Source organism: Rattus norvegicus, chromosome 15 (genome assembly GCF_021556685.1).
Source record: "Rattus norvegicus strain SHRSP/BbbUtx chromosome 15, alternate assembly SHRSP_T2T, whole genome shotgun sequence".
NCBI classification, from domain to species: Eukaryota; Metazoa; Chordata; class Mammalia; order Rodentia; family Muridae; genus Rattus; species Rattus norvegicus.
This window is the reverse complement of record NC_141548.1, coordinates 81957994-81971504: the sequence shown is the minus strand read 5'-3', so window position 1 is coordinate 81971504 and position 13511 is coordinate 81957994. Positions and strand designations below refer to the sequence as shown.

The 13511-nt window shown below is 38.5% G+C and overlaps 1 long non-coding RNA gene across 8 annotated transcripts in view; it reads left to right on the top strand.

Annotated features, from left to right (window-relative positions):
- The window catches only part of LOC102553927 (uncharacterized), a 117908-nt gene that overhangs the window by 24164 nt on the left and 80233 nt on the right, over nt 1-13511 (top strand). Inside the window, exons 3-4 of one of the 8 annotated variants that reach the window (XR_015638424.1) lie at nt 11492-12685; nt 13180-13481. The exons of the other annotated variants lie outside the window; for them this stretch is intronic. This is a non-coding gene — a long non-coding RNA (uncharacterized LOC102553927). Of the gene's footprint in view, nt 1-11491; nt 12686-13179; nt 13482-13511 lie in introns of those variants that run through there. 8 annotated transcript variants of the gene reach the window in all.

Genomic DNA, 13511 nt, shown 5'->3' with positions numbered 1-13511 from the left:
CCATTCAACAAAGGAAATAATCACCAGAGTGAAGAAATGGTCTATAGAATGGGGGAAAAATCGTCACCGAGTGCATACAAGACAGATGGTTAATACTAGACTATATAGAGAACTGAAGATAAACTTCAACAGAACAAATTATCCAATCAATAAACAGACCAATAACTGAATATCCAGTTCATATGCAAATGTACCACATGATTTGTCTTTAAAATGTTCCAAGAAGCTATAGTGATCAAATAATATGGTTTTCTCATTAAAATGCACACATTGATCAGTAGAAGACAATAAAGATCACACAAAGAAATCTAGACATTTATAGTTAACAAATTTTCAATAAGAGCCCCAAAATATGTGATAAGGAAAGGGAATCTTTTCAATAAATGGTGATGGGAAAATGAGATATGCATATGAAGAAGAAGGAAACTAGAACTTCCTAGTCACAAAAAGAAACACAACTTAAAAAACATATATAATACCCAATATTAAAAAGCTACTAGAGGAAAACATAAAGTAATTGTCCAGTGTATAGGTAAGGGTGGTGTTTTTATTTTTGTTTGTTTGTTTTGTTTTGTTTTCTTTTTGTGATGGTGTTAGTTTTTGCTCATGACAATTTCAAAAGCATAGGCAACTAAATAAAATAAATAAATATGAGTCTAGACATGTGATTTAGTGGTAAAGTGCCACCATGCATATCTGTGTTTTACGTATAGCCCAAAAATACACACACACACACACTCATACTTTAAACATTAGTTTCCTTCTTAAGTATTACGAAGTTGCTTGGCTAAATTTTACTAGATTTAAAGCACACTGTTCTTTAAAAATAATACTTGTCTAAGTCTTTTACAAAAATTCAAACAAACTTTAACTATAAAAAATTTAGTGTACTCTGGAAATCAGTCTAGCAGTTCCTCAGGAAATTGGACATAGTACTACCTGAGGACCCAGCTATACCATTTCTAGGCATAAACCCAAATGATGCTCCAACACACAACAAGGACACATGCTCCACTATTTATAATAGCCAGAAGCTGGAAAGAACCCAGATGTCCTTCAACAGAGAAATAGATACAGAAAATGTTATACATTTACACAATGCAATTCTACTCAGCTATTAAAAACAATGACTTCATGAATTTCTAGGCAAATGGATGGAACTTGAAAATATCACCCTGAGTGAGGTAACCCAATCACAAAAGAACACACATGGCATGCACTCACTCATAAGCAGATATTAGTTCAAAAGTTCGAATACCCAAGATACAATCCACAGACCACATGAAGCTCAAGGAGGAGGAGGACCAAAGTGTGGATGCTTCAGACCTTCTTAGAAGGGGGAACAAAAATACTTACAGGAGGAAATATGAAGACAATGTATGAAGCAGAGACTGAAGGAACGACAGAGACTGCCCCACCTGGGGGATCCATCCCATATACGGACACCAATCCAGACAATATTGCAGATGCCAAGGAGTGCATGCTGACAGGAGCCTGATATAGCTGTCTCCTGAGAGGCTCTGCACAACCTGACAAATACAGAGGCATATGCTCGCAGCCAACCACTGAACTGAGAATGGGGTCCCCAATGGAGGAGTTGGAAAAAGAACTGAAGTAGCTGAAGGGGTTTGCAACCCCATAAGAACAACAATATCACCCAAACAGAGCTCCCAGGGACTAAACCACCAACCAAAGAGTACACAGGAATGGACCTATGGCTCCATACACATATGTAGCAGAGGATGGCCTTATCAGCATCAGTGGGAGGAGAGGTCCTTGGTCTTGTGAAGGGTAGATGCCCTAGTAGGGGAATGTCAGGGCAGGGAGGTGGGAGGGAATGGGTGGATAGGTGAGAGAGCACCCTCATAGAAGCAAGGAGGGTGGGAAAGCTGGTTTCTGGAGGGGAAACTGGGAAAGGGGATAACATTTAAAATGTAAATTTAAAAAATGCAATAAAAGAAAAAACATGTTCAAGGCAAAGAATAAAAAAACAGTGAGTTAAAAAATCGAGTGGTAGAAGTCAGTGTGTTGATGCCATGAACTTCTTTCAGTTTACATATGTCCACAGCAGGGAAGCAACCTGAGCCTTCCTTCTCTTCTCATATCCTTGTATCCTGGAGCTTTATGGGCAGCATAACTTTCTGTAAAATCTTACAGCAACAATATTTGAGTGAACTCCCTGTGCAGGTTAATGCAATGTGGGATGAAAAGGAAACAGAGGCAACATGAGTAAATGTGTTTGAGCACATGTCAGACAGACTCATTCTACAGGTGAGTTCAATGCCCAGCTCTTCATCTCACCCAAAACTTTACCAAGAGCAAGTCCTTAAAAATCACCAAGTCTCTGTGTCCTCCTCTACAAAACATGGATTGTGGCTATCTCCTATACCATGACTGGAAGGACCAAGTGACATAACATGTGATTCTTTATAGGAGAATTGATGGTTATGAGGGACATTCAACAACTTATCAATGCTGTCGTTGTTGTTGTCAGAATCATCTTATAAAGCAGTTGGGGTCTCAAACATAGTCACATAAAAAATACCACACAAGTAGTTCATACAAGAATAGCTGCATTTTCCATCGTTAAATGAGCTATACTCTGGAGTCATTTGCTAGACTAGCTAGATTTATTAAAATGTCTACATGGACATACCTAGACTATGGTCGACTCAAATAACATGAGATTTTCATGTCATTGTATATCCAGACACTTATACTCGGATGCTATATCCTTCTTTATATATCCTATACAGAGAGAATGGTAAATGGACAGAGAGATGATTATTTGGGACCTGCTGTTTCTAACTCAACATCCTTTTGCTGTGACTATCACCTGAATTTCCATGGCTCAGCATTAACTGGAACATTTTTATGAATACAATATTACAGGCAATAAAATGCATCAAATTCAACATCTTTAACAGACATATATACAATCCCCAAATAGGTCTTGGACAAGAAAAAAATATGTTGAAAAAATAGCAATAATAAGCCACTGAGGCAATTATAAATCAAGAATTCCTTCCTTCCCACACTACAGAAAATATCTCAGTAGTGGGATATCTTCTCACATTGTCAACACACAGACATACACACAGACACAGACACACAAACACACACACACACACACACACACACACACACACACACACACCTCTGTAGAAGATAGACTGAACCCAAGACTTTGGCATGAGTGGGTGGTGGGATGATGATGGAAACTCAGCCCATCCTTACCTTCTTAAGAAACCAGGATGTCTCAAAGTAGACAATAAAAATGTGAATATAAACAGGAAATACATGAAAGGATTCAAAGATTCTCAAGTAGATCTCCCAGTAGATGGTATTAGAGAAATAACACTCTAAACTACAATTTGAAAAATACTCATTCTCACATACTGTTTCTTGAATTTCCATCCATTCTATTCTCCAGCATTTTAACCATGGACTTTTTCAAATACTCCATACCAGTCAGATGGAGTCAGTAGGCTCTTTGGTTTCATTGTGTGAAAAAATGGCTACCCATAATCACAGTCTTTGATCATTCATGTATTCATTTTAGATGTCTTCTAAGTTGTTTTTGGCATCTCTGCACACCTCTAAATGGATCACAGTCCCTAACAAGGTTGCTGAGAAACCTAGTGCTATAGACTACTCAGCAGAGACAGTGCTGTACCAAAGGATTATCTTTGCCATACCAGGAGCCTACACCACAGAGGGATGTAGACTAAAAGTCTAAAGAGATGATACACACATGTATGAAGTTGAAGAGCCTATAAGGGAGTGCATACTTCGGTCTAGAAGTAGGGTACACTTTGGGTACAGAAGGTAAGTCTCAGTTGAGTAAGAGGAAGGTAATCTTATAAGACCAAATCCTGGCCCTTAAAATAGCACCTGTCAGTCATTTTCCTTTTCTCTGGTCTTGAGGAATTTTTCTAACTCTATAGTGTGGAAATTTCCAGTTTTCTTCCTGTGATGGATAGTCTCCTTGGCTGACAACTTCGTGAACCTAGGAAGAAGGGGCCTCAGGTGAAGAATTACCTCAACCACATTAGTTTATGGGCACATCTGGGGCACATTTTAATGATCCCTGAGTGACAGAATAAGGCCCAGCCTACCATGGGTAGTACTAGCCCTGGGTATGTGGGAATGGACTATATAAGAAAGACAACCGAACGTAAGCTTTATGGTTTATGTTTCAAACTTCTGCTTCCGCCTTGAGTTCCAGTCTTGGCTTCTCTTGGAGATGGACCTTAACTTATGGAATGAAATAAACCCTTTCTTCCCAAGTTGCTTTTGGTCAGGGTGCTTGTCACAACATATGGAAACCAAACTAGCACACATCTTTAAACTTGTAGGCCTAATTTAACATGTTTCCTGTTTTTATATACATGACTACTACGTACCAGGCTCTGGGTTAGTTGGGATTAAGGATACCTGCACTGCATATACCCGAGGTCATCCAGACTAAGCTGCAGTATTCTGTAGCTTTTATGTGTTAAATTCATTTTTGGCTTAAAATATTTTTGCTTTAACATGAGTTGATTAAGACGTAGCATCATTGTATGTCAGAGATGTTCTATATGATGCCCAATAGATTTTTAATTTCAGCTTGAGATATTGATTGGGTAGTCAATTCATCTTCTGATATAAAGTTCCATTTTCATTGAATATTTATTGATAAAATGAGAAAACTAACATTTCAAAAACACCAATCATGAAATTAAACATTCTCTAATATAAACTACCTTAAGCTCACATCTATTGACACAGGAGCATCTAAGAATTTAAGTAAACTTAACATTTACAAATAACATACTTTTGAAGACAATTACTCAAAATTATACATTCAATCCTGCATTTAATTCCTTTAAGGAAATGTTTGTCCAATGTGATTTGCATGAAAATATAAAAGGTCCTCTCCCCTCTTTTTGGCTAAAAAGTTCATTCTCTCAGGACATATAGTGTAATGCTAGCTCCAGAAGATTTTTCTCAGCAAAACTTTAAGCAGAAGAGAAAAGGAAAGCATTTCTTAACTTCAGCTTGCTTTCGATGTCTTACTGAAAGCACAGTCTACCTTCCCACTGCTAGAAAATCTCATGAACCAAAAAGGATAGAAGACAGCAGGATGCCCTTGTCTGCCTTAACACTTGCCTCTGCCAGCAGCACAAGAGTGGATGATACTCTTTATCTCAGATTTGTACATAATTACGATGGCTTCTGCTAATTGTTTTAGAATCATCTATCCCTGGTTTGTGTTTTAAGCAGAAGGAAAGGAAGGTGTGATTCACATGAGTCATCAACCTATGACTTTCTTATTTACCCAACTTTCTTATCTCACAAATGCAACTGCTATGTTTGTTTCCCAGAATGCACTGTAATCTTGACCAAGACTAGATGTTCACAAACTGTATGAAATTTTCAGAATGCTAGGAGCTGTAGTTTACTGTAAGAAGTACCACGAGTGGGTTGGGGATTTAGCTCAGTGGTAGAGCGCTTGCCTAGGAAGCGCAAGGCCCTGGGTTCGATCCCCAGCTCAGAAAAAAAAAAAAAAAAGAAAGAAAAAAAAAAAGAACCAGAAGTACCACGAGTGAGTAGGCTCTGAGCTCCCAAGCTGATACTCTTCTAGAAAGTTCTTTCCAAGATGGACCTTTAGAACTGTGCTCAGAAGCAGAAGAACCACATTATATTAAGACAGTGGGTCTAGAAATATATGAACATATTTTAATTATAGTTCATAGAAATGTTGTATTAATTTGTAGACATATCTACTAGGAATATTATTATTTAAAGTAAAAAAAATAAGTCATGGAAAATCTGGGCCTCTTGCCCACTGTTGATGGGGAGATGAAATGTGTAGTAGTTACTGTGCAAAAACCTCTAGCTTTCTTCGAAGGTTGAAACACAGACATGCTGAAAGCCAGCCTTTCCACCTCCAGATACTTTGCCCTACAGTAGTCCACTGGACTCAGATGCTGTAATGGGGTGCTAGACCTTAGGATTCCTCCAGGAAATTCCAACTTGGAGTGAAGATCAGCCATCCATAGGACCCTGGCACCAAAATGAAAAACTCATCTTTCAAAAGGAGAAGACCTACATATTGTCTGGCTCCAGACCATCTTTTCTGTAAATAATGATCTGTTGTGATGAAAGACAAAGATTGAGAATGTGCAATTCCTCTCTCCCCAGCACAGTCTGAAACCATTTGCTTCTTTCCCCATTTCTCTACATATGATCTCCCAGTTGTCTCTCTCTTATCTGCCTTTTTCCCACTCTTCCCTTTCCCTTCATGTGATCTCTAGAAGCCTCTATGGTAAATGGGTGTGGAGAATGACAAGATTGGGCCTGAAAGTAACTTCTACTCTCAGGCACATTCTCTGTTGCACTGAATCTAAAAGAATCAAAGCAAAAATAAACAGAATAACACCCGTAAGATATACAGACAAGATGATACAGGACAAACCACATGTAATTGGATAATCACTACCATAACCATGACTAGCAAGCAGTTGCAAATCGCAAAACACTTGTTTGCTATGGTCTTTTTTTTCCCTCCTTTTCTTTCATTTTTTTTTCTTTTCATGGAAACAAAAAGTTTGTTTTTCTTCCACATAAAAACACTGGTTTGTGGGTTTGAATTAACTTTTTTTTTTAATTCTTTGTGTAAGAAGGTCAGAGTGACTATCCACCCAACTATGAAACAGTAATAGTTTCCGGCATGGGAAATTTGATTAATTAAACAAAAGAAAAAGAAACAAGACCACCTTGTATCACTAAAGACAAAACAAAGAAAACAGAGCTTACTTCCAACTTTGAAGACATGAGGATCTTTGATCCCCTTGGCATGGACCTCGGAGGAAACATTATGGGATGTTTGTTTTCCCCATACTTTGAAAGTGATTTCTTATACCCAAGTCAAAAAAAAAGCAAAACAACATCCAACAAAAGTTGTACACAGAAAGGTAGGCGGTACATGGATTATCTTACAGCAACCTAAGTTCTGCAGGTTCCCTAATTCAAACCCTGATAATTAAGGTTACATAACAGCAGCACTAACGAGGAACTAAGCCAAAGAAACAATATTTTGCTCGGATCCATGGCGATGTCACAGTTGCCATGCATATTGAACAAGCTTCTAAAACATTAGGTCAGATTTACCTCATCAGGTAAGGTACAGGAATCATAGCTGCAAGTCATGAAAGTCTAGAAGTTAATGAATTTATTTTAACTCACTTCTCATTTTTCCAAGTAATAAATTCAGTCCTGACCTCTAAATTTCATTTTGTTTTCAAGGCATGTGCCTGTTTTGTTGTAATATATTTGCAGTAATAGATCATGTCACTTATTCTGGTCTCACAAAACAGCTTGATTTCTCTTTGCAAACACATCGTCTGCCTTAGAGTAGACTCCAGAATGTTGTGTTATGTTTCTTGCCTAATTTCAACAAGATATCTAAAGTCAATTCACTCATATCTTTTCAAGACAAATATTTAAAAAGATGCCTTCTTAGATCAAAAAGTGTGTCTATGTACCCTCAGAGCTTACCTAGGGGACTAAAATTATAATTCTGTTGATCTATCTAAAAGTAAAGATTTTTAAGTTTTGAATATCAGCTTTTAATTTAAAACAGTTTCATTAAACTTATTGTTTTTTCTAAATGGAGGGGTGGCAGACTCTGTGGACAAGAGTGCTTGCTGTCCAGGCAAGGTAACTAGATTCAGATTCCCAACATACATAGGAGAAAGCTGGAGTAGCCACGTATATTGGTTACCCCAGAGCCATGGGTGTGCATGGTGGAAAATTACTGGGGCTGACTACCCACCAACCAGCCTGTCTAAAAAATGGGGAGTTGTAGGCTCAGTGAGAGACTGAATGCCAATAGAATAACATAAAATATGATAGAGGGCACCCAACAGCTTTTCTGGCCTACATAGATACACACACACACACACACACACACACACACACACACACACACACACACACCTGCCTAAAAGTTGAATGAGAAATTGTTATCATAGCAGAAACTATTTTCTTCTTTGAAAGAAAACAGAGCACTTCCTAATGGTAGAAGAGATGCTTAAGGGACAAAGAAACATCTACCTAGGTAGACAGTGTTGCTCACCCATATATTTAGTAATAAGTGGAAACCTTTCTTCTTGACACCATGAAAGTAGGGGTGTGTCTTCTAGTGTCAGGTAGGTATCAGCCATCAGAGATACTAGACAGCATCCTACAATGCAAAAGATGTCTCTAACAGCAAGAAAGATTATCCAACCAATCGTGCCATTAATGCTGAGGCTAAGAATTTACATGCCGGGGTAGTGGAGGATACTGTAGAATGCAGTCAGTATATTTTTCCTTACAAGCCAGGAGAGAGTATTTTGGGTTTTGCTATTATTATACAGTTTCTGGTCATAATTGCCCAATTCAGCCTGTGGGGCACAAAGCCAGCCCCAGGAACAGCAAGTAGCTACCTTGGAGCTCTAATACAATCCTATTTACAAAGGCAGGTGGCTGGACCTAACTAATCCTTTTAGCTTGGTTTATTTCTCGAGATAGAGTCTTTCTCATCTTTTTTTTTCTTTATTACCTTGAGTATTTCTTATTTACATTTCGATTGTTATTCCCTTTCCCGGTTTCTGGGCCAACATCCCCCTAACCCCTCTCCCTCCCCTTCTATATGGGTGTTCCCCTCCCCATCCTCCCCCCATTACCGCCTTCCCCCCAACAATCACATTCACTGGGGGTTCAGTCTTAGCAGGACCCAGGGCTTCCCCTTCCACTGGTGCTCTTACTAGGCTATTCATTGCTTCCTATGAGGTTGGAGTCCAGGGTCAGTCCACGTACAGTCTTTGGGTAGTGGCTTAGTCCCTGGAAGCTCTGGTGGGTTGGCATTGTTGTTCATATGAGGTCTCAAGCCCCTTCAAGCTCTTCCAGTCCTTTCTCTGATTCCTTCAACGGGAGTCCCATTCTCAGTTCAGTGGTTTGCTGTTGGCATTTGCCTATGTGTCTTTCTCATCTTTGAGATTTCTTAAATTCTTATTTCTAGAACTGGAAATTATCTTGATTATCATCAGGTGACATGCTGATAGAAGTCTAACTTTATGAGTCACGTCTAAAGTGAGAAAAAAATCACAAGTTCTAGCATGAACATTATGTTGACAGAATGAAACTTGCAGTGTTTTAAACTTATTTTTAAAAAGAAAATGCTTCTACGATGTTGTGTAAAATAGATTTAAAGATTTAGAAAAGCCATCTCCTCTGTGGCGAAAAGTAAGACAAATGACTATACTAGGATAGACTCTCTAAGCCAGAGATTCTCAGATTTTTATTCTGTTTTCTCCATGGTTCCATGAAATGTCAACAAAGAATCTCAGAGATAGTACATAAGCTTCCTTAAATATATGCAAAATGATGTGTCTGCATATATGTGTACATTTTTTATGATGTCCTTAAGTTCATAGGAATGCAAAATCCACTGCTAAACTAGGTCATTAGCTTCGGGCATAAGCCATCCTGAGGGCTTGCATAATTGAACTTACTGCATGTGAACAGAGTCAGCTCTGCCATAGACTGAACGAGTTGTCACCAATTACAGCATCATTTCTGATCAACCATGTGAAACTCATCCTGCAGTTCAGGTTGCGTTTGGTTTAAAAAATTTGGCAAAGGCACAGTTGGGAATCTACGGTTTTATATTGTCTTCCTAATGTTTATTTCTTTTAACTGTGCCTTGTTCCCAAAAGCCATCTGATATGTCTTGTACAGCTAAGTCTATGTGGTTACAGGATGCAACGTTTTTAAAGTCTATAATCCTAATACTCAGGAAGCTGATGGGGGAAAATTGAGAGTTATGGACCAGCCTGAACTATATAAGGAGATTGAATCTCAAAGAAGAGAAAAAGAAAAATGGAGACATGAAGGGCATACATTTATAGGTCATAATCATACAGCCATTAACAGGATAGTTCTATGACAAAGTCCTTTACATACTGTGTCGATGTGCCAGTTATTTCCAGCATCCCTATTTGCTAATCTTCAGGACTGAAAGAGGTGATTTCTACATGACATTTTCCTTATTCTAGGGATTTATTGGCGGTCTAGCAATCAGTCCACAAACATTTAGTAAATCTCCATTGTGAGCAAGGCATTTTATTAGGTGGTACCATGAGTCACAAGAAAGAGTTTCGCCTACTGAATCATTAACCTCACTTCCTGTATTAAGTGTGCCCTTTGAGAGGCTCTTCTGTCATCTGGCCACAGTAATGGGCTTATGAAATCAGACTTCAATTATAGCTTAACTAAAGAAAGTCCATAGTAGCCTTCTCAGAATGGGAAAGCAAGGGACAAGGGAAAGAGTGATGGACAGATAAAATGAGAGAGACACAACTACTCCAGTGAGAACAGAGTGACTTACAGTCACTGACAGGCCTTACAAAACACTGGTCTTAGAGATGAAGAAGAGAAATAGATTCAAGATGAAAAGAAGAGTTTTCCAAAGCTTCAACACAGGTCACTGAAATCCCTGCATGTGGACAAACAGAAGACATTCTTTCCCAAGGGGAGAGAGGATGAAGATACCAGATGAACAGAAGGAGTACTGTCAAGACAAAACAGTAACCCTCAGATTAGAACCCATTCTTCAGACATGCAACTCTCTCAAAAGATGGGACATTGAGTTTACAGACTAAATTCGCTTGGTTAGGGAGCCCCATACCCATACCCCATTAAGCCAGAATCCAAATATTCTTTTTGTGCTTCCACTGCACAAGGTTAAATTGCTGAGTCATCATGATATTGAGAGAGGACAGAAGGATTCTTTAAATTATGGATCATAGCTGCCTCTTCCTGAAGTGAACAGGAAACAGAATCGCTCCAAGCAGTAAGTGCTTAGTCTCTATTTTTACAGTTGTTACCATGCAGTCACAAACAAAAATTGATGATGAAAGAATTAAGTTAATCTATCCATGCAATGTCATTACTCACTTCCTAGGTTCTGTAGCTCCCTAAAGCAAAGAAAGAATATAATTTCTAAATATTACATTGCTAGTTGGTTTTATAGCTATCAAGTTCGTACAGGCACATAAATCAGAAGGTATTCAGAGAAAAGAAGCAGATGTTTGCATTCTCCAAACAAGTAAAATCATCTTCTCTTTTATATGGCACAAATCCTCAGCCTTTTCATCAATATGTGAACTGTAAAATAAATTGAGATCCAATATCTAGGTAGTTTGTATTCCTCTATGACCACTCCTGCCCTCATGCCCTCCAAGTTTTCAGAGCTATCAGAGTAGGACCTGAAGATACTCTGTTATTAATTTCCACAGCAATACAATTTGTGACAAAGAGTCCAACTTCATGTGGAGGCAGAAGCAGGCAGAAACCAATCCCTATTTTATTTTTTTTTTGTTTTGTCTTATTTGAGGTAAGGTATTTCTCTGTAGCCTAGCCTGGACTCAACTGAGATTCTCCTCCCTTTCCCTCCCAGGTACTGGGATTATATGTTTCTGCAAATGTCTTTGGAATTTTTTTAAACCATCTTTCCCTCAATTCAAGAGTATTCATCTGAACAATATTAGAACCATGATGGAGATAATTAAAAAAGAAAAGGAGGAGGAGAAAGAAGGAAAAGGAGGAGGAGATTGAAGAAGGAAGAAGGAAGAAGGAGCAGGAGGAGGAAGAGGAAGAAGAGGAGGAGGAGGAGGAGGAGGAGGAGGAGGAGAAATGAATGTATTCAAAAGTCAGCCTACTAAAGAGGTTCTGACGAGACTGTTTTTTCAACAGACTGTATTCTTTTTGGTTTTAGGCTTTGGCTCCTTGTCAACTTGCACATAGTCCAAGGCACATTAAGATACTTGAATGAAAGTGTCAAACCAAGTTTGTCCAAAAGATAACAAAGGAATAAACATGGTGCTGTTGCTAACAGCTTGCTTCACAGTGCTTCCTTTAGCTCATATACTCATTAGCTCTATATACACCCTGTGAGAGCTCAACATACCCAGAGTCTGTCATTTACACACAGACCACGGCTCCCAGCATCCTTTGTATACAACAGAGTTTCCATGATTACTAGTAAAAAACATGAGCTTTTTTAAAAATTGTGGATTATGCAAGTATGTTGATAACATTGTCATTTTGTATTATTTTTGGATGGATGAAAATTATTACTTTTACATGGAATAAACCGGAAGCCATTTACATTTAAAACACTATAATATATGTAATGTCCTTGGTGACCTTTTCTGTATTCTGTTCTCAGGCCTGTTGTACAAACTCTCTAATATACCTCAGATAGCATCATCTTCCATGTAGATACCATATCCTCAGTCAAGAATGCATGAATGGTTGCCCGTGGACACTGGAACATCTCCTGGAAAGCACTCTCTGCTGATGTTTCATTCTGCAATTGGTAGTCAGTATAAAACTCATTGAATGATGCAAAACTATGAGTGTTTTTCATGCTCTACAATGTTGATAGCAGCCTCATTCATAATAGCCAGAAGCTGAAAACAACCCAGATGTTTCTTAACTGAGGAATGAATAGAGAAAATGTGGTTTATTTTCACAATGGAATACTATTCCGCTATGAAAAATGAGGACGTCATGAATTTTGCAGGCAAATGAAAGGAACTAGAAATTTTCATCCCAAGTAAAGTAACTCAGACACCAAAGGACATGCATGGTATGTATTCACTGATAAGTGGATCAACTTTTAAGATAGAGTTTTGGTATATGGCCTTGAACTTAGGTCTTTCCTGTATTGGCCTGTCCGGGGTTAGAATTATGGGTAATTACCACCTTAGCTCTTGATTTTGTTAATACAGAATTCACTTTGCCCAGATATGAGATCAATTCACATGATGGTTTTTCAATATTAATGTTTTTGCAAAATATGATAAATACTTTTTATGTTCTTACCAAAACTACTACAGAATACTTTACTAATATATGCCTAAGAGTTTTCATAAAGAAGAAACTAGCTATCCTTCTTATATGCTTCCTGATGATTCTTTATCACCTCTTCTCTGTGTGTCTGGATCTGAGAACTTACTGAAATGCCAGTTCTAACTCAGTAGATCTAGGATAGAGATTGAATCAACCAAAGAGCATATATGGGCTAGACCTAGCCCCAACCCCCAACATATGTAGCAGATGTGCAACTTGCTCTTCATACAGGTTCCCCAACATTACTGGGCAGAGAGTGTTCCTGAATCTGCTGCCTGCTCATGGATCCTGTTCCTCTAACTGGAATGCCCGGTCGTCTCAGACGGAAAGTATTGCCTAGTAATGCAGTGAAGTGATATGCCAGGGCAGATGGGTACACGGTTGGGGGGGGGCTCCCCATTCTCCGAGGAAAAGGGGTTGAAGGAGCTATGTGTGTGGGTGGGGGGGAATATTGTGAAAAGGAATGGCTGTGATCTACCAGAATTTAAAATGAATAAATTAACAGAAAATGAAATAAATGAACTATTTCAATGATGGGTGTTATTGAGTCTAATATATACATT